The following is a 27,366-nucleotide window of genomic DNA, read 5'->3' on the forward strand; positions in this document are numbered from 1 at the left end:
GGGAAAAGGGGAGGGAGGGGAAAAAGAAATTTATTAATAGAAAAAATCCAGCATTGAGAAATACTATTCATGATGGACTAAACAGAGGCAAACTGAAGCAAATGTCCCTGCTATCCAAATTGCCTGCCTTCCTAGAAATTTATTCTCCGTCTCTTGTGCTCTTCCCCATCTATGAAGGCTGCGGAAGACAGTTCCTCTGTGATATTTTTCAAGAATACAAACACTTTGCTTTCCATTAAGAGCTGAAGCCAGTACAACAGCAGAAGTACAAATAGTTCTTGGTACAAATAGTTCAGGAGATTCTGATTTAGAAGCTGTTTGTTTTCACTCCTTGTAGTTCACTTGTTGATTCTGTCTCAACTCTGCATTTTTCCTCCATCTGTATCTCTGCCTTCTTATTTCCATCCAATATTCTTATTAAGTTGAGGAATGAATGAATGAATTTTTTTCCCTTTAATTTCTATGCAACCTCCTTATTCTTTACACAGGCACTTGGGTTTTTTATGTACATGCTAAGCTATCTGGAATGTTTTAGCTTACCTCCCAGAAACATATAGAAGTTTGAAGAATAAGCCAAAGTAGAAAATTCTACTTTAGATTTTAATTACCTAATTTATGTTTTCCTCAATCCTGGTCCCTTTTCAAGAACAGCTAAAAAATAGAAGATGGCAATGCCAGATTTACAGATGATTTTCAGACATTCATGGGAAAGCAATTAAAGATTGTTTGAGCTGAGGATCAAAATCATGTAAAACCAGACTATTTCTAGAGAATATAAATGCCTTTTCTGTTAATTTTATAGAAGGGGAAACATGGTTGTTTTGTTTGTTTGGGGTTTTTTCATTTTGTTTCATTTTGTTTTAGCTCATCTGCCTCAAACAAGATTGTGATATATTCTGATTAGAATCTTAGAACAAAACCTGCCACAACTGGAGTTTCAGTTTCCTATGTTCAAGTGTTGTTTTTCCCCACTGAGCAGCAAGAGTTCAGACAGATGTATGTAATAAATTCAGAAATGTTGATCTGCACTGCAGATGAAAGGCTGAATAACAGTATAGTCATAAAACTGAAACTTTTCATACCATGCAAGAAGCCTGTACTATATTTTGCTCTGCACTTCAAGATATATCACAATGACAGATTCTGTAATGTCAGGATATGGTATCGAAAGAATTCAAAGAAGTTTCTCAGCAGCTGCTGTTAGAATAGTTGCAATTGACTTATAAAGCTGTCTGAAACATAGTCATTTTCACTATTTCTTACACTTTTGGAGTACTTTTTTGTTAGTCAAAAATCAGATTTAGAACAGTCTAACTAATATATTCAGCCATTCTACAAGACTGCTAAAGATAATGTTTGTAGCAATAAACTGTGCTGGAAAGTTTATAGTAACAGGAAAAATATGTAAACAGAACTTCTAGAAGGTAAGTAATTTTTATTCAGACTATCCAAAACACTTAATTTTTTTTTTACTTTATAAACATGTGCTTAACTCAAAGTCCTAAAAAAGGTGGCTTGACAGTTCTGGCCAAGGTCATAATCAACATCTGAACCTGTCAAAGCAGCTTCCAGCAAAGCCAGGAAAAACTCTGACACTCTCAAGGCCCCCAGTTTTCTCCTTTTAGTTTTCCTGGTGCAATCTCTGCTTTATAAAACAGTACATTTTCCATCCTTTTTATGGTAAGTTTCATATTCTTAATTCTTTTAATGTAAAATAAAAATATTTCCCTCATCTTCAAATGAGCATTGCAAGCCACAAGAAAGGATGCTATTGGGAGTTTTCTTAATTAGAAAAGCCAAATGAGCCATTAAAAAGTGGTAACATTATTTAGAAAAAAAAAAAAAAAGAAATGTAAGCTATTTTGGAAGAAACTTACTATTCCCAATTTCATGAGAAGTCCTTAACCATAGGACATAGTATAGCAGGCTTGTCCACGTTTCTGTGCATATTTGTGGGTTATTAGTACAGCAGTGCCAGTTTCATTCAACCAGACCTGTACAGAAGTTCTACATGGAAGCAAAATTGAATCAGTTTAATTAGTAGAAACCCATTTACACCTTAAAAATTAGGCCATTGTTTTACCATTTACTATTTGTGATGGAAATCCAATAGAATTTCTTCTTGCAATAAATACATGCAAACCTGCTTTTTAAAAAAAGGTCTGTAGTATTCAGACTGCTAGCATACAATTACTGACAAATAACTTCATTCCTTTTTACAGGTAGCTTATGTTATGGCTGTTCCATCAGCAGGAGGTTGCAAAGTCAACATCCATGGAAAACTTTTGAGACACACTCAACAAAAGTACTATCAAGCTTTATCAGTCACAGCAGGCAGATGCAATTGTAAACATGTTTCATTTGGAAAAGAAACAGCTTGGCTTATGATTGAGATAAATATTGGTTTGCATTTTCAACATTTACTTTGTACTAATAGACTGTTTCATTTCATAAGCATATAAGCAATCATGGTAAAGTTATGGCAGGACTGAAGTGTACTGGCATATTTATTCCTTGAAGTTCTCCAATCAAAGACAAAACTCAGTTGTTTGCTTTGATATTTATTTAATGATGTGAGCCCTGACCGGACTTGAGACAACCTCAAGTATTTCATAAAGCAGTGAGTTTCTTTTGAAATGGAACAATGTAAACACACTTTCAGGTGTTGTATAAATAGCAAAACGGTAACGCATAATATTTCTTTAAATTAGCACAGTGTTAATAACTGATGGGGGAGGGGGTCATATATAGGTTACTTGGCAAAACAACGCTGTTTCTCAATGTGTAGGAAAATGCAGAACATAAGTCACAAAAGTGCAAAGTACATGATAGAATAATGAAGATCATTTAGAACTGCCCCTGGATACCTGAAAAAGACTATCAAAATGCTTTAGTGATAGTCCTGAAGTGATTTTTTTATCCCAACAGACATATTATTATTACAGTAACCACTTTATAGCATTATAGTCAACGACTGAGAGATCTCAGGTGCTTCATGCACTCTCTGTAAGTATTTTAATATGGGTGTTCTTGTTGCCTGTTCCTGAGCAGTTGTAATTTCCATCTTTTTCCTAGAGTTGAATCAAGATCAGTTCAGACAATCAAGGGTAAAAGTTGAAAAAATCCATTAGTAAGCACTGAGTGATGACAGAAACAATGACTAGACTAGTGACACTGTGGTACTGCTGTACAGATACAATTTAGTAATGATATTTTAATTTCTGTATTCTCTGTTGGACACACCAACTACAGTCTACTGAAAGCACTTTCGTCAGTATGCTCACAAGCACACATATCCTTCCCATTTTTTAATGTTGAGAAGATGCATAAATTGCAACTGGAGCCGGACATCACTAAAATTAAGATTAAAGGAGTAATGTGAGTGTTACTTGACAGCACAGTGATTGCTCCAATGGAAAAGTAGTATCAGTCAAGCTAGGACAGCTCAAAAGAGCTCAGAAACTTCTTTTGGTAATTTTGGAGCCAGTTTTCAGAGGTGAAGAAACACAGAAATTCCTCTCAATATAAGACTAGAACTTCGGACATAAAACCAAACAAGAAAGAAAACTTCCAAAAGAATATACTTCTCTGAAATTATTAGAAGATCCTGGCTGATAAATTCCTTTGTGTCTTTTCACCCAAACTGCAGAAATGTTTTTCCTAATGTCAAATATTTTTACTTGTTTCTCAGGGTGCCATGTTTTCTGGCTCTTGAAATCTCACCCCCTTTACCAGCACATCTTCAAGATGTTTCTATCCATGTCTCTCCTCCATCTTTAAGAACTTTCACTCTACACAACACATTGCTTCAACAGTGGACACAATTTAAAGTGATATTCATTACCATAAGGGTGGTTTACAATGCCTGTCCAAGCTAGCTTTGCATTTGGGGCCTGATCATCAGGATTAGTGCATTTAACAAAGCAAATGAAACTAGATCCACTTGAATGAAACCATCTGGGTGGGTCCTAAACTACGGAATATCCAACAACACATTGGACTCCCTTCTACAAAATTCAATCTCCATCTCTTACAAAGTCATTACAAGAGCTTGATGCCCATAAAGGTGAGATTATATAAATATTTTTTAAGTCTTTACATCTTAGATTTTTGTTAATAGGTGTCCCAACATTTTATAAGATTTTATAGAGAAATATATACAGTCCATGTGCTCTTCTATAGGCAGAAGAGCAAATAATCGACCACAAAGAAAATGCATTGACTTTCAAGAATATTCCACTACAGTTACCAACCCTAGTGTTAGGTGTTAAGAAGATGTTCAACCAGCATATCTATTGTGTATTCACCAGAGGTGGGTGGCATACAAAACCCTAACATTATTCCAATCAGTACCATATATAACCCTGACAGAAAGGGACTTGTGCTTGATGTCAGTCGTTCTATGACTGCCAACTCCATGGCAGATTTTGCTGGGAATAACTTTCATCTCCACTGACAACTAAAATATAGTGAACAATGTTGTTACACTACTGAGATGAGAGTGAAAGGGCTATGTGTGAAGTGTCAGTCAGAAAAAGCAGAGTACACAATATTAATGTCACTTACAAATAGAAAACATTTAGGAAATAATAAAATTATAAATTCATACATAGAAGAGAGGGAGCAAGTTCAACAAAGAGGTTTAGTATTTTTTAAACAGAAAAAAGTCATAAAACAGCACAAGGCAGGGGTCAATGTGGGTAATCCTAATGAACAAGCATTGATTTCTGTTTTTGGAATCAATAGCAAAATTACACCATGGCAGCAGAAATACATGCTTCTTGTACCAACCAACTTCTCCCCTTGATAAGTGAGGCCTCTAGATGCATATTTACCACCGTCTAAAATCTTTTGGTAGCACAGTCAGTGAACTAATTCATCCAAAGATTACTGAATGCCATAAACTTTCTTCAGTATATCTTCCAAAATATGTGAATTCTAAAAAAAATGCAAACTTTACTGACAGGAAAGAAAGCAAAATAAGTTTTTCAAACTTTAGAAGATGCTACAATATGTAGGCTTAATTGATGCACCAAGAATATGATAATATGTAGTGATGTGACCTTAGACTGAATATAGACTAAAGAAATACCTTCTGGAAAATTTAACTTCTGTTCACATACCTTAAAAAATATGTTGAAACCTGAAGAGGATTAAGAACAGACATACAGGAAGCCTTCCAGTTCTAGAAAACATAAAGGACACCAAAGGATTTATTTAGCTCAATTTAGATCCAGAGGGTTAAAAGTCACAATATAAATAAAAAATATTCCTGTCTGTATTAATGGATCTAAAAGGTGAAGAGATGACTGCAGAGCATGTACAAAGGCAAAGAAGAGCCTATAGTTATCATTAAAACATGATCTTTACTGTTTCTCACTTTTTCCTGTCCTTCATTCACCTTCCATTTCTTGTATCACAAGGTCTACTCTACAACTGCAAGCCACCACTCATTCTTGCACTCTGTTACTCTTACCATTAGTGAATGTCTAAGAAATATCTAAATTCATATTTTTCTTCATCTCTGGAATTTATCTAATGAGCAGGTTCAGGCTAAACAGGTCTGCTTTTCTTCCTAGAACTCATGTGCCCTGTCCACATCATCATTTGTGGCATTTGGTTTATTCCTCAAATCTCTCTCAAATTTCAGCACATAGGGGCTCACTGACTCATTTTAAATAATAACTGAAAAAACCCAAAACCAAAACCTCTTCTACATGTTCTCTAGTGAATCCAGCCCATTTGTTGATCCTTCCTGAGTTCATTCTTATGCACTTTATTGTTTTTCCACACTTCTAAAACTCCTGTGGCTCTTTCTCCTTGAATATATGTGTAGCTTACTGATCTGCTTGCCCAGGTGGTCCATCTGTCTTGCACCTCTGAGCTAAATGAAGTTCTATATTATACACAAATTCAAATGCACTACATCCTAGAGCCTCTCAAATAAGATCCTATACTTTGCCATCAGTCAAAACTACTCTCATTCTAATGCCTAAGGGCATCTTCCTAGACAACTAGCATTCACTCTTCTCCTTGTTCTCTCAGTTACCCATCAACTCCAATTTTTTTTAAATGGCTATCCTCTTATGACTGTCTGCCATTACCTTTTTTAGGTTTTTTTCTAATCTTTCCAATTTCTCTGTCAGTGAGTTCTTCCTCAAAATATCTTTGAAATGTGATACTCCCAAAAAACACCTGAACAACATAACTAATATCACTCATTGTAAAATCTGATTTGCTGCTTCTTTTTCTACCTGGCTTTTGTAGGCTCTGCTTTTGATGAGTATAGCATTCAGCACAACAAAGGTCATGAGTTTGAGCTCCAAATTATAATAATATTAACCATATCAAAACCAGCTTTCAATATTTTGGAGGACATTGTCTTTTTGGATTCCACATATCTCTGTTAAACCATCACATCTCAACACAGACATGCAAAATCAATTTTTGATTTTTTCTCTAGAATTCAGGTGGTTTGCTGATAAATATTTGAGTCACAAAGGTAAAAATAAACCAAATAAATGGGTTAGTTCTGATGTATCAGAAAGCTGAATAAGGAAAGATTAGTGTACATGAGTGTTTGAATTCTGGGTCCATCAAATATTAAGTGCTCTTAGGAAAGCACAAAATCAAATGCTATGCAGATGTGTAAACAGGCTAAAAACCATAGCAGTAATTTTGTTCTTTTAATAAAAAGTGAAGTAAAAAAAAACTTGCTTCCACTTGAATTTCTAAAATCGCACATAAAGAAATAATTCTCACCTTTTTTAATTCATGTGAATAAAACCGCAGGATTCCAATCACCCAAACAACTTAAAAAATAGATCAAACAGAAACCATTCCAAAGTTCAAATAAAAAATTGATGGTTTTAATCTCTGTTTGACATGGCATTAAATAAAGTGACCACAAAATCATATCTTTAGGCTTATATCCAATCTTCAATTGCAACAAAGTCTAAAAAAAATCCACTGAATTTTGATAAACTCATTTTGCCTAAGTATTTATTCTTTTAAAAATAGAGGCAAAACAATCAAATTTAAAAACCTGTTATGACTTCAATGTTTGCTGTATATTTTTAATATTTGACACATTCTCTTGAAATACGTGCTTGTAAATGAGAATTTTTTCTAAAATAAAATGTTCTGAAATAATATATTTTTTGCCAGAATAACTCATGTCTTGAAAGAACTAATCTGCTATATTTATGAGTGTTTTTCTTCTTTTTCCTCCAGCTTTATGCAGAATCTCAAAGTTCTTCACAGTACCTTATTCTCGCGAGACTGCACCGCTTCTCCTTCTCTGCAATGTAGTAAATGTGAAAGTTGACCCCACAGGTCTTAAATAGGTGCCCTTTGCTTTTATGCTAGTCATGAAAATCACAATTGCTGTAATAATTTGCTCCTAGCAGTAGTCTAGCAGCTGTCTAAATTTACAAGGTCAGCTCTAGCACAACCTAAGCCAAACTTTTTAGAGACCTCAGGGTCAGGTTTCAAATAACTGCACATTCCTTCTTTACCCAAAAGTAATCCCTGAGACTCAGCACACTTTAAAGATGAATGTTCATCTCTTCTCACATTTGAAACTTCAAAGGCCCAATTACTACTGGGCTGACATGGGCTGTTTCATGATACTTCCTGTGCAAAGTGCTACCTCTCTGCACTCTGTGTTTCTGATGCTTCTGTTATCGCTGGTCAGTTGCTCTTTGGCAACACAAAATTCAATACCAGGTTTCCTCTCACTTCTTCCTTGCACTTGTTAAAAGCAATTACTGTTAGCATCCATATTTGAACTTTGAGTTCTGTTTCCGGGATTGTTTATATTCTTTACGATGGCTACATTAATCATCAGCTATTGGGTTATCTTACAGTCAAAACTATTGGAAACACCTGGCTGGAAGATAAAAACAAAAGTAAGGCTACCAAAAATATCAGGATTAAGCTCAAGATAATGCCACCATAAGACTGTCTGTATGAAATCTGCTTTCAGGGAAATACTTTGACAAAACAAATCAAATGATTCAAAGATAATGTTTTTCTTGGTAGCAGCAATACTCTTCAATGTGTATTTGTGCATTTTTGCTATTGAGAATGTTCAGCTGCTATTTTCATTTACATTCAATGACTTAAAAGTTTTTAATAGTGGAAAAAATCAAGAGCAAAAATTTATATCACAATCAAATCACACATCTTTTGCCTATAACTTTCTTTGCCTAAGTGGGTATTTTGAACAATACTTTAGTATCAAATCAAAACTTGCCATTCTTCATTTAGTATCAGTGTTCAATTCTTAAAATAATCTTTTGTGATACATCATAAACAAACAACCTTAGTTAATTCATTAAATTCTTAGTCAATACGTGACAGTAAAGGAGAACAATCCCAGGATGGCCAGTTACTGAAAGGAACCATGAATTCACAGGACAGATGGAATGGGTTTAGAGTGGACAGGGTGGAAAGAATAAGATTCCTTGTATAAAATAGTTACTCTTTTTTCATTTTTATTGCAGCTCAATATTTTTTAATAGAATTAGGTATAATAATATAGTTTGCACTGCACTGTTTGCGTAAGAAATACTTCAGTGACTTCTGAATCATGTTTTTAAAGATGTGAGGACTTATAATTTATTTAAGAAGATTAAACCTAATACAGCTGCAAAAAATTCAAAGTTCAGTTGTATCTTGATATTAACATGCAATCTTGAAATTGTTTGTCCTTTATAAGGAAAAAAATCAGTGAAATCATTCCCAGTAACTTAATACTCTTAAATGGTTTATAATAAAATGGTTTGCTCTTCTTTCAGGGATTTACCTTAATGATATCATTCCAAAGTAGTCTGGTTTAGATCAAACTGGGTTAAAGATCATGACTGTCAAAAGATGATGTCACTTAGATTCCATTACTAATAAAACCAGGGGTCATTTTGAGTACAGAAACAGATTGATATTCATGCTTTCTTTACCTCTAATATCTTTAGTCATGCATTACAAAGGTAAAACTTCACCCATTCCAACATAGATCAAGACCATAGAACATCAAGTTCATATTTACAATTCTTTAACACAGTTGTTAAAAAGTCAAGAGCAAAAAAAGTCCAAAATCAATTTCAATAACTGAAATCAATTTATTTAGGAAATTCTAATTTCAGTATTTTACAAAGATTAGGGTTAGAGATGCAAAAATTGCATCTTAATTTATTAATCCATTCAGTTGTAAATAAAAGCAGTCAGTATAGCCAATCCTGAATATAATGACTGTGAAATGTAAAGTTAGGATAACCTAAAATAAGATTGAAAGGCTAAAATCTTATAGCCTATTTACAGCAGTTCAGCAGTTATTCTTCTCTTGCCTTACCTATTTTGCATCTTCCTAGTACTGTTTGCTGTACCTGGTATTTTCCTGGGATTTTCCAGAACTGTCCAACTTTCTTTATACGTAGAAAACACTAAATATATAACTAAAATACAAATAAAACAATAATTGCAAAATAAAACAAGCTTAACCACCTGTAATGAAGAACTGCAATTATAATTTAGAGCAAGAAACAATAGAAGTCCAATTAAACAAAAGAATATTTGCCACCACGGGATGTTCAAGTTGCATGGAGTAGTAGCTTTCAGTGAAATCTCTAAGAAGTCATACAAAATAAAGTCCTGTGATTTTCGCTACACGTTTATGTCTTGCCATCAGTAGTCTAATGTATGAAAGGAAAAACATGTACAAAACACTGAGCACTGGATGAGTGTAAAAAGAGGTATGTGTTGGACTTTGGCCTGAGTACTTAGGATCCTACTTGTCAACTCCTGATTACCTGATTTCATGATTTTAGCAGTTAAAATCTATCTAAATCTACTGCTAAGACTCCAGGAAAGATTCAGAACCAGTCCATTCTGGTAGCCAAGATTACATTGACTTCTGTATGGTGAGACTCCTCTTAGAAAGGACCACTAGGTGGGGGTGTGATGGACAGGGAAACAATTTCCTTGGATGTTTGTGGTACCTCCTAAAAGACCTGCTCTTTGTTAGCTCTGACACACATTACTATGAAATGCTACGGTTCTTCTCTGCATTCATTTTTTATACAGTTTCTGTGAACTTAAATGCTACCTATTGACAAAACATTTACTTCACGACTATGCTGTAACATGTTCTTCCACAGTCCGTCCTTAGGTATTCAACCAATACCACCATATTACTCTTTAATTTCTCCTTTCTCTTTCTTCTTCATATTTCTCCATGCCAATTCTCCTCTGTCTGCTTTATTGTCAGGGTTTCTTTTAAATTAGTTTCTGCTGTGCAACCAGTAAGATGTAAAAGAACTGGAAAAAAAAAAGCAAAAAACAAATATCCATTTCTGAAAGATGAACCATCATATTTTGAAACCTGCATCTTTTCCCTATTCTGTTTTTATGTTTTGTTAGCCTTTGGGTATGAAATATTTTTAAAAAAACCCAGAAAAAGATCTTTTTTGTTTCTGAAATTTCAGTATGAAAACTGAACAAAAACTAATATTAATAGAAGAATAATGTTTAAACACAATTTTTTTCATAAGGGAATAATCTTCTCCTTGAAATTCAGAAAGGCTGTATAAATATGTTTAAATGAACACTTTACAATATACACTCCTGATAAAATGTTTAACTTGCACTTAAAAGTAACGTGCCATATGGAGAACTAAACAAAGTTCATTCTAATGTGGATGAAACAACCTTTGGAAAAAATAAACACTGCCAAATACTTCATAGGTTGAATCAACCATACAACCTGTTGAAACGTGAATTATCTGCTGAATCAGATATTTCATCTAGTAAATCAAAGTTAACACCTACTGAGTCAAGCATAGCACCTAGTAAAAAACTATTAGTAGAGATTTATATGTATTCAAGTGAATTACAGTAAACACATTGCTCAATAAAGTGGAAGCCATCTATTTATTGCATTATGTTTAGATGGCAACAAGTGTTCTGCTCTGTGGGAATTTCCCATTCAAATAGCAAGAAATAAGGTCTTCCTTTTGTGAGTCAGTTTTCTTCATTAGATGGCTCAGATCCTCACCAATGAATTCATAGATATTCTAATGTCCCAGCAGAACTTGTAGGAATAATCAGGGCGAGGGGTAGGGAGAAGACATCTGTGCAGTTTCTTTGCTCCCTGCTTCTTTTATTTTTCTTTCCCTCATATATCATGCTGCTTCACATGTAACTGCAATGAAAAGTGTGTGAGAAGAAAAAGGGCTCTTGTCCAATGCAACTCAAGAAAATTTCAGTTTGTAAATCCACTGCTTCAGCAGCAGGTAGTTCTGCACATTGTATCTTTTCTCAAATCCTCCAGTCCCTCTACTTGTACAAGCTTGTATAAAGGCTTATTTTTTTGGAATGAAACATGCTACCTCTGTGTTGTCTTTTGTCCCTAAACAGACTTTTTTGCTGAATATTCATGGTTTTTCAGTATTTTGTTTGACAGACTTTCTTTGTATAAAGACCAGTGAATGTTGCTTTTTAATTCCATTTGTTTCTTGATATTATGAAGAAAATACTAACGTCCCTTAGCTATAGCATTAAGAGGTGTCTTTTTTTTCCTACATCTCATACCTTTTGATCAGGTTACAGCATTCATTTAATTTCATTGGTTTTGTGCATTGATATCCACAGTAAGTATACCTTTCCTCTAGACCTGCCATTTCTTAAGTCCTATTGTTGCCTTTTAAGAGCCATTTCCTATCTTTTTGATTATGGCCTGATTATGGCTTTTGAGACATAGTATATGTGCCTACATTTGTGTCTTAATTTGTATCAGGAGAGCAGTTTTGAACAGCCAATTGTCCCCATTTACTCTATTTTGATATGCACCATGGAGCTGCTATGGAGCACTTGAACTGAAATCCTTTCAGGTGAAATTAAGAAAGAAGAAGCCATTCCAATGCACACCAGCTGCAAATGGGTTGGAGACTATAGGATAGCCTAGAGCTTATCCCCCCTTCTTCCCCCCCATTAAAATGTGACTTGTATGGGCATGAACACTAAGTGTTTCATAGTACAGATCTTGCTTCTGCTGATCTACTTGCTACTGCAGACATATCAGAGACAAAGGCAATCCCAACTACCTTTCACATTCTTCTTTAGCAAATCAAAACCTAAACTCACACCCACATACCCCACTTATAGAGAGATGATGTTTTATTGTGATTACCAGTGACAGGACTCAAGGAAATGGCATAGAACGGCATGGGGAAGTTTAGATTGGATATCAGGGAAAGGTTTTTCACCAAGAGAGTGTTTGGGCACTGGAACAGGCTCCCCAGGGAGATGATCACAGCACCAAGCCTGACAGAGCTCAAGGAGCATTTGGACAACACTTTCAGACATGATATGACTCTTGGAATGTCCTGTGTAGGGCCAGGAGCTGAACTCAATGATCCTGATAGGTCCCTTTCAATTCAGCATATTCTGTGATTCTGTGATTCTGGATATTTATGTTGACTCTGCGCAGGAAAAAAAAATGTATTAACATTTTTATGTAGACAGTAACATAACAGCTTTCTTGCTTTTAAAAGATTCACACAGGGAAGGTACAAACTCCAAAAATAATTTCATAGTGAAATAAACCCGCTTAAAATGAAAATTCATAGCTATGACATATATGGGTAAAGATACTGTAATACTGAAAAGGAGTCAAAACACAAAAAAAATTCTAGGTTTTCTAATTAGATTTTTGATATATCGAGCAGTAATCTATTTCATTTTCACTATGTGGGATGTTCCATTCTGATGCAGCACCTAATAGTTACCTGTCAGTAACAGGTATGGAGAAATAAGAATTAAATTACATTCTTATCATAATTTGAGTGAGATTGGTTTGCTTTTCTGTTGTTCTTTTCTTTTTTTTTTCATCATCATTGCATAAGAAATACAAGGAAATCTGAATTCTGGATTATAATCAATGAAGTAACAGACTTTCTGCAAAAGGTTTTGTTGATTCAGTGATGTAAGATATTTGAGTGTTTGGGCTAGTTATCAATAGCTTAACATGATACTGGAAATAGAACACTCACTATTACAGAAAGGTTGCATGTTGTCCAGCAACGAAGTTATGTTTCCAGAGGATGAATTTTCATATGGCACGTAACTGTGAAACAGGTTTGACTCATTAATACATGACTTGTTACTGATCTAAAAGAAAATTGATTAGTTATTTGCTCTGCACCATGCTTGAGATACTGAGAAGCAGCTGCATATGTCTTTTATCTATGGATTTGTCACACAGCATTTTCTGTTCATACACACAGGATCAAAAAAACATATTTGTTTTACCTAAAGCAAACAATGACATCCATTATGAACCTACTTCAGCTCCTTTGGTATCTTGGAATAGGCACACACTAAACAGAAAGTGACATATATGGTACGTTTTTCATAAACTGAAATATGTTGTTTATGGTGGATGAACATTTCTTAAAACCACAAGATAGCTACCATTACTTTACACTGAACACGCAAAGGAAGAGTACTCATTATCTTTTATAAAACCCAGCAAAATGATCTAAAAATGTCTGATACTGTTGTTCAAAAAAACCTAAGTTTTGAAAGGTTAAATAAGTAATTATTGTAGAAAAAATGCAAACTGTTCTGCATATTAATGAAAAATTACCTTTTATTGTTAGATAAAATAGATTTTTCATTAATCTGGTTTTGAATGGTTAGTGTCAAATTATACAATGAGATAAAACATTATCTGTAGGCTAATAATAAAATAATAACAACATTTGATTAATTATTATTAAAGCACTACCAGGAGAGGCAAAAAATTTCTTACTTGAGAACTTAGAATAGAAATAGCAGCAGAAGGGAAATGAGATCAAAAAGATAGTACAGGAGGAAAAAAAAAAGTTTGTGCAGTAAGAAGATTGCATATATTAAAGGTTTTTACACAAGGATGATTTGGCATTGATTAGGACTCTCCAAACAGAAAGAGATGGTTGGATGGAATTAGGTTTCCATTAATGAGGGGGACTGAGTTAAAGAGGAGGGAAGCAGCTCACTTCCCTCCTCTTTAACTCAGTCCCCCTCATTAATAGATGACCAATGGATTAATGGAGGCAAATGGTAACTTCAGCATAAGAACATTTGTAATCACTGTGATCACAGTTTCCTTCAAGTTTCTGGATGCACCTCACTCTCCACTGTCACTGGAAAAACAAGCAGTCACTTTTAGAAGGTGTCTGACAGAGACCTGCTGTATCATCATGCAGCTCCCTATGCCAGTTTCCCTGGAACATGACACTAAGTCTATCCTTGGGCTCTTACCAAATCACTCACAAAAATCTGTAAATTCCAGTATTGTGGCTATAAAAAACATAGAAGCATCCTGACTGTGAAAGTGCAGAGATAAAGTCACTACCACCTTCCACCAATTTGATCTCTGTTCTCTTAATATCCTGTATTTTCTCCAGGTTAGTGCACTTCTTTTAAGGACTTAGTGCCAGGGGCCTTAATACATCCTTCTCAGGATCTGGCTGTGAGTACTTAGGGACACCTCAGTCCCTGCACAGGTCTGGGCACCATCCTTGCTGACAATGAGTAGAGGCACGCAGGCCTGGCATCTATTCAGGAAATAATCCAAAAAAATTACATGAGTTTCAGTTTGGTGGCTGTATTTCTGTGGAAATTATGAAGCCAGGCAGTCCTATTTTATAAATGTTTATGCAAACATAAGGAAAATAAAAACAACAAAACAACAGTGGAAAAAACAGTATTTTGCAAATTCAATCTGAAGTATACTGAAGCACTTTGAAATATAGCAGTGAAAATTACATACTTTGCTGGAGCAAGTATGAACTCATTCTAGCACAAATTTCTTTGCATGGCCTATAGTTATTGCAGGGTATCAGTTGACTATGAAAGGAACTTCTTAAATGAAAAATAAAATTATAAATAAACAAGAGTGCAAACATATTTTTTCAGTTATAAAATAATGGGGAAAAATATTCCACAATATATAAAATCATCGCATTTGTAATATGTGATTCCTCTTGCAATATTTTAGGAGATAATTTTGTTTAAAGTGTCTTAACTCAAAAATTGAAGAAAAATTTTATTGTGAATTCAGAGAAGGTCTTAACCAGGAATAAAAGTTGAGAAATAAGTACACAAACTAGTGAAACTTTTTTTCCTGAGAGCACAAACCTGAATGTTCTTATGCTGTTTACATCCTCTTCGCAATTCTCTCCATTTTCCTTAAAGAATTGCATCACTGTGTTCGATATTGCACTGGAAACTAAGGCCATGCAAATTTGAAGCCCTTATCAGTTTAATTTCTTGATTTATTCCTTCAGAAGTTTCTTTGTAAGAATTGCTTTAAGATCCCTCCATTCTTTTTGAGAAGGATAGGGACAGGGTTATATACCCAGCAGTATAGAGGGTATATACTCAGTTCTAGAGGGCATTAGCAAATAAGCAGTGAGCCCAGTAATATCACTAATGACACAAAAATCAGCCAAAATGAAGGAGCCACATGGTCATGAAACTGTGTGCCTGATGCACTCCCAACACACACTCCATTCACTGGGGTCAAAGTTAAAAAAATAAAAAATCAGAACATTTATGAAAAAAACACCCTTACAGGCCTCCTTCAACATATGAAAGTCAAGGCACTCACAAAGATATCCACCCTTTCCTCTATTGCAACTCCTCTGAAAACAAGACAGACCATGCACACAAAGGAGGCTTTTTCTCTCAGCTTGACAGCCCACTGCATGCAGGCAGATAAAAGCATTTTGAATCCTTGCCAAGAAAGAAACCTTAAAGCAGCTTCATTAGGCAAAAGTAAGATAATCAGAGTAAATATACAATGCTGCCTTTGTTACTTAAGCTGTTTGATTGGCTGTTTTGCTGTTGGTTGGCCAATTAATACCCTGAGCACAGGGCAGTGACAGTGCCAGGCACCTCAGGGCACATGCAAGAGTGTTAGCATGGCAGGAGCTGTAAAACAGATCTGCAAAAATCTTCCTATTTCCTGCTTGTTCAAAGCTAAGAAAAGATCCATCCAAGAGGTCATTCCAGTATGGTAATTATGATTTGTGTATGTTAATTATGTCAATGCAAGCAAAAGTGTGCAGCTCAAGGAAAAAAAAAAATTAATTTGTAGTAACAACCTGAATGCTGGCCCCAGCAGTGCAAAGGGGTAGGTAGCAGAAAGGGCAAGCAGAGAAAAAAATTAGCTGGTGATGCTAAATGAAGATATCTGTGACTCTGCAAGTAAAAGAGAGTGCTAAAAAATTCCTTAGAGAATTGCCATGTCATGGTGACCATGGAATCAGAGTTGGATAAATGCTGAGAAGATGAACTGCAAAGATGAACATTAAAACATCCTATGCTACAGTAGAAATACTATAGGGCCTTTGTGCCTAACTCCACAGATGAGCTGAAGATCTGTTCCCATCCCTACTGTCATTACCATTGCAGGACATTTGACCACTAGTTCCTTAGACAACAGGAGGTATGCAGTGCCTACAAAATGTTTAAGTACTTATAGTTTCCCTTCAGCTAACCCCATTCTTCTGACAATCTCAGACAACATGTTCCTTAACATCAAAATCTTTTACTGCCCATCACAGAATCCCTCCCACCATAATCATGTACAAGTGCATGACTGTAACAATTTCTGTGTTTCCCAAAACCAAAGGAAAATGTCCAAATGTGAGATTATTTTCTTTTCAATCAAGTGGGTTAAAATACTAAACCTGCTAAGGATGCAGGAGAGAAGCTTGCTTCTTGTTGGTCCAGTCACAGGGGGCAAATGCAAGAGGGAAAGTCAGAAAGCTAAATTCACTCTGCTAGGTAGGGGACTAAAGTCCCTGACCTGCATAGTAATATTCTCTGAAATCATGCAGGTTGTGAGGGGCAGGCAGGGACTCATAATCTCCACATATGACAATGAAAGAGCCTACAATACAAAAACTTGGCTGAACCTTCATTGTAACAGAACCAAACTGTCAGCAGTGGAAACTAAAATAGTTACACGGGGTCTCTAAAGTGGAAGTCTGACTGGCAGAAATGTCAAGTCCTGTGTAAGACATTATAGAGTCTGAGTAGGAGGATAATAGATGGGCTTGTGTTCCTAGGCTGCTGACTTCTTGTGAGGGGTGAATTAGGATATGCTCTGAACTGGCAGTTACATGTGCAATAGTCATATAGCATTGTTAAGACCATTTCTTGTGGCAAAGGCTGCATCTAGCATGGCTACATCCTTGTAGCTTGTGTATCCTTTATCTCTGCAGCTCAGAAGGATGTAGTGGATATAGAGAATGTGCATACAAGGGAATAAAAATTGCAATTATCAAGGAGACAGAGTAGCTACGTCACAAGGACAGGTTAGCATCCTAAGGAAAGGGCCTGACCAGGGTTTATGAACTCAAAGGGGGAGATTAACAGAAGTGCAGAGCTGTTGTTCACTAAACTCAGTAATAGATTAATTCTGTGACACTAAGTAAGGTGGTTCCAAACTAGTACAACATGGATTTAAAACAAAATACCTGTTCAACCAGTGGTTGGAAAATATCTGGAACTTGATGCTCAGAGAGGCAGTAGAAGCAGGGAGATCTGAAGAAGAAAAGGTACAGAAAAACTCATAAACAACAGGGTCACATATGGACTCTAAAACCATGGGTTAAGATATCATGTGCAATATTCTAATACAGTAGCTGTAGAAGTTAGTGGAGTACCTGAGTTATGGCTTGCAACTTGGCCAGACTTATGAACTCTGCAAAAATGGCATCCTTTGACTTGCTCGCGGCATAGCACTGGGCTAGATGGACTGCTGGACTGCCCTAGGGAGGACATTTCTCATTAACAGTGAAATCTTAACACTGAAATGTTGAAATGTCTCTTGCACCATGCCAATGATTGACTGTTGAACCTAATCCTAAGAATATCTGGTCATCACTCCAACAGTGTAAACACTGCCTGAAAGCCTTAATGTCTGAAGTTTGTCTTTGGTAGCTGTAAATATTCACCTGGGCTTCTTCACTTTAATCAGCTTGTACCTTGTTCTACCAAGCAAACTTCTCACAGATATTTACACCCTGCAGATAACCAAACTGTCCAGTGAACAGGAATTCAGCTATAATACACAGTATGAAGAGAGATGTCATCAAGCATAATGCCAATAAGAAAGATTCATCCACATGCCTTAAAAAAGTAATAGTGTTTATCTAAGACTTAGCTGTAGAAGCCAGATCAACTGCCCAAGGGATTTTATTCCAATCCTCACAGGAAGCGTGGCATGCTGGCTACAGTTCTCCGACTAGGACATGAGAATAAATCTGCCACTGTAGGTGAGGACTTAAGCAGCACACCATAGCTGCTCCTTGAGAGATCATAAAACACCAAAAGCTGTCACAAATTTTTGTGAATGTCCAACACAGATCATGCTCTTGAAATCAAATGGCAAATGCTCTCCAGCATTCTAAAAGGCATTATAGATATAGTGAAGTTATTTCACTGCACTTTCCTGTTTCAAAACAGCAACAAAAGCTGTGCTTGTTCTCATTCAGTAAGACCCGATTCTAAATAATCTAAACTTCTAAAGTAACTGAATGTTAGACTATTTGAGTTCCAAAGATTTACTATTCACAGCATAAAGAATTGTTTCCTTTTATCACTTTTAAATTTGCTAACACTCAGAGTAATTGAGTGTCTTCTTGTTCTCACATTATGAGACTAAATTAAGAGCACCAAACCATCTATCTTCATTACACAATTCACTAGTCAGTATATCTGTTCATTCTTTTCTTTTTAAATTACTTAAGTTAGCTTTTCCACTCCAGTTTACATGCACTGCTCACCCTGCTAATTTCTCTGTTCTCAGTGTTTTTTTCCTATTCATCTTTTGATTGTTCAAAAGGAAGGTCATACAAGATGAATACCTTGTTTTCACATGGTTGCTGAGTCAGAACTTTACTAATCAAAACTAAGCAGGCCTTTTTTATCTATGTTTGCAGGCATAGGCTTTGCATCTTTTTTCATTACAGCTCTTGCAGACTATTATGGACTATCCCCAACCTTTGTGTGGACTGATGACTAAATTTTCTCCTCCCCTTCTTTCTTGGCATGATAAAATGAATGGACTACAAAATCTTGACCTCTGCTGAAGTGAGTCAGGATAGAGATTGGCTGTAAGAGTGATTGAAAGAAATTAGTATCTTTCAGAGATAGTTGAAACAGTTTCTTTATTTTTGGATTTGTGTTTCTGCAGAAAGTGCAGTAAATAGAATGAGAGGCACTGACTGAACAAGTAACTGTTCTCAGCACATTCTGTTTCTTGAGGAATCCTTTCCTTATCAGTGTTATTTTCTACCCTCATAGTTGGCAAATCAAAGAGAGCAAGAAAATGTATCTAAAAAGGCAGAGAAGGACAGATGAAAAATGTATTCCCAGAAGCATAATATCTACATGATATGACATTTACCCCGACTGCAATGAATCTAATTTTCAATCTAGTTCAACAGAGCCCTGCAAAATCACTTCACTGGGTCCAAAGGAAGAGATGGTTCCCAAAAGCAAGACCATTCAATGAGAATGCCTGTTTTTAAATTAAGATATTGACTTAAGAACCACATTACAAATGTGATGTAAGGAAAATAAGAAGAAAATAATTACAATGTACCAGTTATTCCATCATTTGACCATACTGGGACATTGTAGTATAATCAGGGTCAAAAGAGAAAGGGCATAAGGTGACTATCAATCAGGAGTGTTCAGCACATATGATTGAATAGAAAGTGGGTAATACTTGGGTTACATTAACAATTTCTGCATTCCTCTCCATATCATGACAGTCAAAGTGACTGGGGACAGAGAAAACGAGAAAGGATTCAGCAGCAGAAAACTCAATAATGAAAGCAGATTTCAATCATATATAGCCTGGCTATATATTGGGTTAGGATGTGAGAGATGACCCTCTGGTATCTCATCCAGAGATAATGAAAGCCCCTCTTTGGAGCTGTTAGTTAGCAAATCCAAGAGAAGGCATCTAGTACTTACCTTACTCCCAGCACTGACTGGGATACCATTCAAAATTTTGCTATCAAATACCTATTCTGAGAGATTGTAACCACACATTTATCTGCTGGTGGGATCAGGTATAAGGGAAAGTGTGATTTAGTTTCAAACAGGGAAATTATCTGATATGACACTATATTAAAAATAAAATAGAAGGTGCATTTGAAAATTTATACTTGGAGGTAGCTTGGAGTTTGCTTGCTGACCACAAAAACCTCCCACCACAAGGCTGAGACAGAGGCACTAATATTCTGAAGGTATATGGAAAGAATTCCATGGAAGGAACAATTGAAAAGCTACAATGCTTCAGCTTGGAAAAGTGATAATCAAGGACAGATGTGATGGAAGTCTGTGAACTTAATGAGTATCTGTAAACTTAATGAAGATGCAGAAAAGGAAGTCGATTTCCTTGCCAGAAGTTAAAACCATGAAACAAAACAAAAGGATGTGCTTCTTTGTGCACAGTATATGGTATCTCTGCTACGGAGTCTGGCAGATGCAAGAAGTCCAGTCTTTTCTTACACTACTATAAGGTTTGTAGAAGAAAAATTCATTAAGAATTTTAAAATAAACTGATGATTTGATGTTCAGCCGTCTCTGAACCACAAATGGTTCAAGGCCAGGGGAGAAGTTCAAGGAACTACCAAAATACCTTTCTTTCTTTCTTATCATCTTCCCTTGACATCTGGTGTTGTCCGAGAATGGTACTGATGTAGACAGACCTTTGGTCTGAGATAGTGCAGTTATTCTTACATTTTTATGAAGAACAAATCAATAACATGAGTTGTAGCAAATTGCAAGGACCAGATGGTACTCACCTAGGAGTTTCAAAGGGAGTAAAATATGAAAAAGATGCACTGCAATAAATGATTCAGTTAAAATATAAAATGTCCTTGGTAGCACGGATAGTGGGAAATAAAATTTCAGTTCACAGAAAGGTTCTCGGACTGAACTGAAGTTCAGACTAGAAAGCCTGATTTCAATGCTGGAGAAAATGGTAGAAAATAGAATAAAAATAGACTGAGTAAGTATTTGGAGAAGTGTGAACATAAAGAGGAAGAAATAATTTGCCTCCTGTAAATATATTTTGGGAGTTTATTCAAAGAATCAATGACCAAATGGAAAACAGTTACTTGACACTGGCTTTTCAGGAAGATTTTAACAACTTTTTCAGTAAGCATTTATAATGAAATTAAGTTTCCATGAACCAATAATAAATGCAGAAAGATAGCAATTAATTACAAAGTTGATGATTTTAACACTAGAAAAGGATAACACTAGGGCTCTGGGACTTCTATTTTGCAACATGCATTAAGGATCTAATAGAAAGAATACTTTGGTGACAACACTGAGGGACACTGTCATATAGCTGAATGACTGGGAAATAAAGTGGTAGACAATACCAGTGTTAGTAGTTCAAAGCAATGTACATGGAAAAATAATCCTCACTGTTCCTATGCAGCAATGAGCTCCAAACTAAGTATTATAATGCATAAAATCCTGGAACCTCAGGCTAACACACTGAGGTGTTTAGAAAAGAAAGCAAACTTTAGGAGGTAAAATTAATAGAATGGAAAAGAAAACATTTTGTCCAAGTTATGTAGACTACTCAAGAACTTGTACACAGTTTATATTTTTAGGCCACTCACCTCGTAAGTATACAGTAAGATTGTAAAGCTACAAGGAAGGGTAAGAAAAGTGTACAGAAAACTGTTTGTGAAGAATGAGTTAAAAGACTTGTATATGAAGACCGAGTTAAAAGATTTGTATTTTTTACTCCAAATTAAGAAATTACAAGTAGGGAATCCACAGAGAGGTAGATGATGAAGCATGGAATCATAACTTTACAATTATGTGTGAAACAAGGAGGATTGGTAAGGAAGTGCTTTTCAGACAAGTGAGGAGACATCAAATGAGATTACCAAATGCAGGCACAAATTCCTCAAGATCTGTTACCCCTACGTACATTCACCTCCAGGTCAAAAGATCCCCAAATAGAGAACATCCTGTAAGATTCACAAGTATCTAGACAGAACTCTGCTTGGCCTGCTCTTACGTCTTCAAATAGAAATCTCCAAAAGTGGGAAAATTGTTAAGAGACCTAAGTTATCATTCCCAAGCATTTTCAACAGCACTGCCAAAACTCTAAGAGATGATGAACTGGATTTGTCTACCATATGACTGTTTATTCTAGAAAAATAAAATCTTTCATTAATATTACATAACAGAGATGGCCTGTCACTGCAATGTAACACTGCAATTTTGAAAAAGCTTTCTTCTACATGTCAATGACTACTTTTTAAGTTATTGTAATACACACAGATTTCCTTTGGACTAAGGTCCCCAACTTTTGGAGTCTAAACAAAGAGGTGTTTGGTATACTCAGTACAATTTAAAATGGCTGTTTAAAGATTGCCACTTCTACCACTTGCTTCCTTTTCTAGTATATTACCTTCCTTTTGCTCTGTTTCCTCCCTTCCCCTCCTTTTCTGAAACAGCTATTAATTCCTGCTTCTCCATGTTTTCTCTCATCCCACCATTGCCTCTGCTTTTGTGTGAATTTATTAAATAGATTACAATGGGAATGAAGTGTCATTATTAACAGGGGATAAGAGAGTTCATAGCCTTGAGTCACTGGTTTGGAGTAGGTTTAAGGTTTGAACAGACACTGCTGTTTCAGCAACAGCTTCATTCACATCTGGAAGACTTCCACAGTATTCAGAATTAAGAGTATATATTTGGGATTATTACTTGCTTATAGAAAGTATTCTGTAGTAGAAGATCCAAATGCATGATCCAAAGCCAATGGATGCTATGCTTAACATAGGTCTGATAGATTCAGCTTTTTGCATAAAAAAGAGATCGTATTAAAGGGAAGGGTATTTTTTGGTAATTTGTTAGTTTTCCTTCAAAGAACTAATAGCTATCTCTGAGCTGACAAAACTTTCAGAAAGATATTCTACTATATTTAAATTATCACTATTACCTTTGGTCCCCAGTAAAACAGCTCATAATAAACATTCATTTCTCAGGATGACATTTAATGGAAGGAGGGAACCATGAGTTTATGGAGTGTTCTGGACAAGACAGACATGTTCTTTATGTACTTTTTTATAATTTTCCATAGGAATTAGGCCATGTTGTGTTTAGGAATATAATTAAATTCCCCTTTATTCTTGTTCTATTAGTAGAATATGCAGAAGAGTATCTGGTCAATGGATTTGATGGGCACATTTGTAGGTTTCAGAAATGAGACTCGGATCTCTTGACTCAGTTCACAGTTCCTGTCACAATTTTCTCTCTAATATTTTCTATGGATACTTACACATCACCTGAAAATCAGCATGGCTAAAGCACATGCCTAATACTTTATTCTTGTTCCTCTTTCAGTGTAGTTATGGCCTTTCTTAGATTGATACCTATTTGTGCCATCTCTTATTTTGCCCTTTCATTAAACACTTCAGAACCAGATGGAATTTTTTGTAATGTTTTTCAATATATTTCATCTAATATGTCCTTTCTTGTTTTTTCATGTTATTACCCAGTATCTCAACTTTCAAAATATATTTTCATCTGCCTTTTGAAATTATTACCTTAGTAATATTCAATGAGAATTAAGATGAAAAGGCAATTACCTTTGTCTGTATTTTTAATATTTTAGCCTTTTTATTTCATCTATTCAGAAGTTAATCTGAAGCTTTATTTGCAGCACTTTGTTCCATTTTGAACCAACTGAAAAGAGTCTGAAAGTCAGCACTGAGATTGATGAGAAGGTTTGTGGAATGTCTTGATGAGTTAAGGTTGTTTAAGCCAAAGAGGAGATTGAAGATAGGGACAAGAGTCTTCAAATAAGAAAAAGGCTGCTGCAGATAGGAAAAGAAAAATCCTTTTTTCACATTCAAGTTGGATAGGACACAAAATAATGGGTTTCAATTGCAACAGAGAAGATTTAGGTTACTAATGTGAATATTTTTTTTATAGTGATCAAAGTTAGCAAAGCATGAGAACAGGTTGTCTGGGGAGTCTGTGAAACTTCTCCCTTTGGAGATATATAAAAATAGCTTGGACCAATATATACCTGAGGTGATATTTGCCTTGTTGATTATGCCTTCTGGCAGGAAAGATGGATTAAATGTTCTCTTCATGCAACCTTCCAGTCTATTATGATTATAACGTTTATATTTCTAAATTTATCCACTCTCTCAAGAGCTTTGAAGAACAAGAAGATCTCAAATTTGATTTGATAACTGAGGAACAGTCAGCGTTTAATCAAAGAAAAAAAAGTTGCTTGTTGAAGTGCATCCACTGTATTTAAATGTTAAGACATTGGAAATTTTTCTATATATAGGAACATATTCCCATGTGAAGTGTGTTACTGTAATAGCCTGATTCAAAAGATAAAAAATATATGGCTCACTGTGGGCACACTAGCAGCTGACAAGCTGGAATACTGCCTCCTCACTATCCACAGATGAAAGAAAGTGCAGCAGCTGTTACTATTCAGGTAGCTGGTAGTGATGAAGAGCCCAGGAGGAGCCTGAGGCGGTCTACTGCCTTGACAATTGCAGGACAGATGGCCTTAGTTGTGATTTATATTACTAAATATTTTTCTCTTTCCACCTCTGTGTTGCCTGAATCTAACATCATTCAGGTGGTCCTCACCCAGGGTATGACTCAGGTAATGAGGCATTACTCTTCTAAGAGGTGCAGAATTATATACTGCTGGCATGTGTGTAAGACTACACAGGACCTTTTGTTCAAGAGTCAGTCTTAAGTGCTTGTAAATTAATCTTTTCTATATTTTTGAATTATGGTATTTTTATTCCTTCTAGGAGTAAGATTGTGTGAGTAGCAAGTTTCAATAAGGCAACTGCAGAACAGGCAATCATCCATTCATCCAGTCAGAAAGCCTGCTTTAAAACTGTCTCACAATAATGCTGCACTCCCAGTAGCAGAAACCTGACATTCAGCCAGAGCACTTCTTAACAAATTGATGCAAAACTTTTTCCTCAATTAAAAACTAGTAAAGAAAACATTTCATGGCATGAATTGCAGAACTTTGATCTTCTAAAGCATGATTTTGAGACTAATCAAGCTTACAACTTGATTAAATCCAAAAACATTTCTAAGTTTTTGTTTGGGGATTTTTTTGGGAAAGATGAATTAAACAGGAAAGGGAATTTATTTTTGAGTATTAAACTGCAGATTAGAAATCTTCTGAATTGACAAAATGAATTTACACTCCAGAATAATTCAGCTAAATACACTTTAGTATTAGAAAAGGGAAGGATAGATCACTTAGCTTTAGCTATGATATAGGACAGACTGTCTTTCTATGTCCTACCTTGTTCTAAATCTAGTTTTCTTTTTCTATAAATGCATTTTTTAAAAATATGATTCCTTAACAAATAGCAATTACTGAAAGAAAACAATTGAAAGGACGTTTTCCTTCATTGATGTACATATGGTTCTGATATGTTCCAATAGCTTCTTCATGCCCTTGATCTCTTGGATTGATATCTGTTTCCCTTAGGGTTTTCTTCAAGTTAGCAGTTTTTTCTTTTCCTTTTTGGGATTTTCAGCAAAAAATATATTGTATTAGATATTATATATAATAGTTACATATACAGGCACATTTATATATGTATGCTTATATATATATATATATGTCATAGAAAAGGTTAGAAGAGGCCTCTGAACATCATCTAGGAAGGTTAACTTTAGAGATAGATCATGTTCCTCATATCTTTTCAATCAGATTTAGAAAAATCTCTTACCACTGCTTAATTACCTTCACTGTGAACTTTTTATTCCTCATATTATGTCATCAGTATTTTCCTTGGTTCAGCTTGTGACTGTTGCCTTGTTTTTGCTCTGGCTCTGTCTTTTTAATAACCGCCACTTTGGAAAGAATAACTTTATAGAAGTCATTTAAACTAACACATTTATGGAGAAAATACATTTTCATTTTTTAAAGATCATTTGCCAATTATAACATTTTTTAAGCAGTTGTCTGCTTCTCTTCTATGAAGTCAGAAGCCTTGACATCACAAAATTCTAAATTCTGCAGATATTCAGATATACTGGAAGCATCACAGAATCACAAGAAAGGTTTCTTGGTTGTCCCACTCTTAGCAGCTGTTTGACTTGCCATACATATTTAGATATAGTATTCAAGTAAGTTGCTTCAGTTAATATTAAAACACAGTAGAAAAGTAAGGAGGAGCAATCAGCCTCGGAAAAAAAATTGTTACAGAATCTAAGAAAAACAATTAGCCATAGAACAAACATGTGAAACATAAACCCTCATGACTTACAAATATATATCCAATTATGGGTCTAAAAAAGAGAAAACAGCTTTCATGAGCAGGGAGACAGACACATAAAGAAGAGAAAGAAAAAGCAATCATCTTTTCTAAATTTTTTCGCCTCAATTTTTTAAAATTTTTTCTTTCATTAAAATAACTGAATTTGGAAAAGTTCTAGTCAGACATTATTTTTTGTCAGCTAGAGGGCCTACTTCTCCACAAATGTGATTCTTTTTTTACTAACATCAAAGGGTCTTCATTTTTACCAAAACACATGATCTATAGCGTTATGTTCTGCCCTCATAATTTCCTGTATTTTTAAAAATATTTTTTAATTATGTCAAGGTCAGAAAAAAGAATCCCCATCTTTCTTCCAATTATTTGTATACGAAAGTTCTTTTTCAGCAAGGTTTTTCAGATGCAACTGGAAAGTTTAAAGAAAGGACATGCGAGACTTCAGAGATAATGTGCTGTTTTACGCTTGGATTATGATCATGCAGTCTGGAGCCGCACATATGTTTAACTCATGCCCTGTAAAGTGCTCACAGTAAAAAAAAATAAAAATTCATACATATTTGTTTTATTATAACTAATGGCAAAAGTCAAGATATGTAATCATTGATTCCAAATGGAGCGGCTACTGCCTAAAGTACAAATCCAGCATCACCTATGAAATCTGCTTTATAAAAGGCAGGTGAGATATTACATCAATACAGCCGCATTTTCATTCTTTTTTATGAAGACACTGAAAACTGTTTTTCAGATATCCTGCCTGTATAACAAACTACTTTTGATCAGATTACCTTTGATAGTTTTTTTCATCATGTCTCACCATTTAATATTTAGAATATTTTGTTTAGAATTAGAATTAGACACGAAAGGCAAAAAATGTTGGTTTTGTGTCAGACCAAAAAAAAAAAAAAAAAAGATGAAAAAAGCAGGGTCTCAAATGGACAGAGGAAGTTTTAGAGAAGCTAGAGATGTTCCTGAAGAAGATTGTCAG

The 27,366-nt window shown here is 35.2% G+C and overlaps 2 long non-coding RNA genes across 3 annotated transcripts in view; both read left to right on the forward strand.

Moving 5' to 3' along the window:
- Window positions 1-12,386: 12,386 nt before the first annotated feature.
- LOC137476554 (uncharacterized) lies at window positions 12,387-14,368 on the forward strand. Its single transcript, XR_011000411.1, has 3 exons — window positions 12,387-12,798; window positions 13,284-13,399; window positions 14,057-14,368. It is a non-coding gene; the product is annotated as an uncharacterized lncRNA (long non-coding RNA).
- A 3,019-nt stretch (window positions 14,369-17,387) lies between these two features.
- Window positions 17,388-27,366, forward strand: part of LOC137476544 (uncharacterized) — a 34,268-nt gene continuing 24,289 nt past the window's right edge. The window contains exons 1-3 of one of the 2 annotated variants that reach the window (XR_011000410.1): window positions 17,389-17,609; window positions 18,996-19,060; window positions 23,765-25,088. This is a non-coding gene — a long non-coding RNA (uncharacterized lncRNA). Of the gene's footprint in view, window positions 17,610-18,995; window positions 19,061-23,764; window positions 25,089-27,366 lie in introns of those variants that run through there. The other variant, XR_011000409.1, reaches the window with a different exon arrangement.

This window comes from Anomalospiza imberbis, chromosome 1, assembly GCF_031753505.1.
Source record: "Anomalospiza imberbis isolate Cuckoo-Finch-1a 21T00152 chromosome 1, ASM3175350v1, whole genome shotgun sequence".
Taxonomy (NCBI): Eukaryota; Metazoa; Chordata; class Aves; order Passeriformes; family Viduidae; genus Anomalospiza; species Anomalospiza imberbis.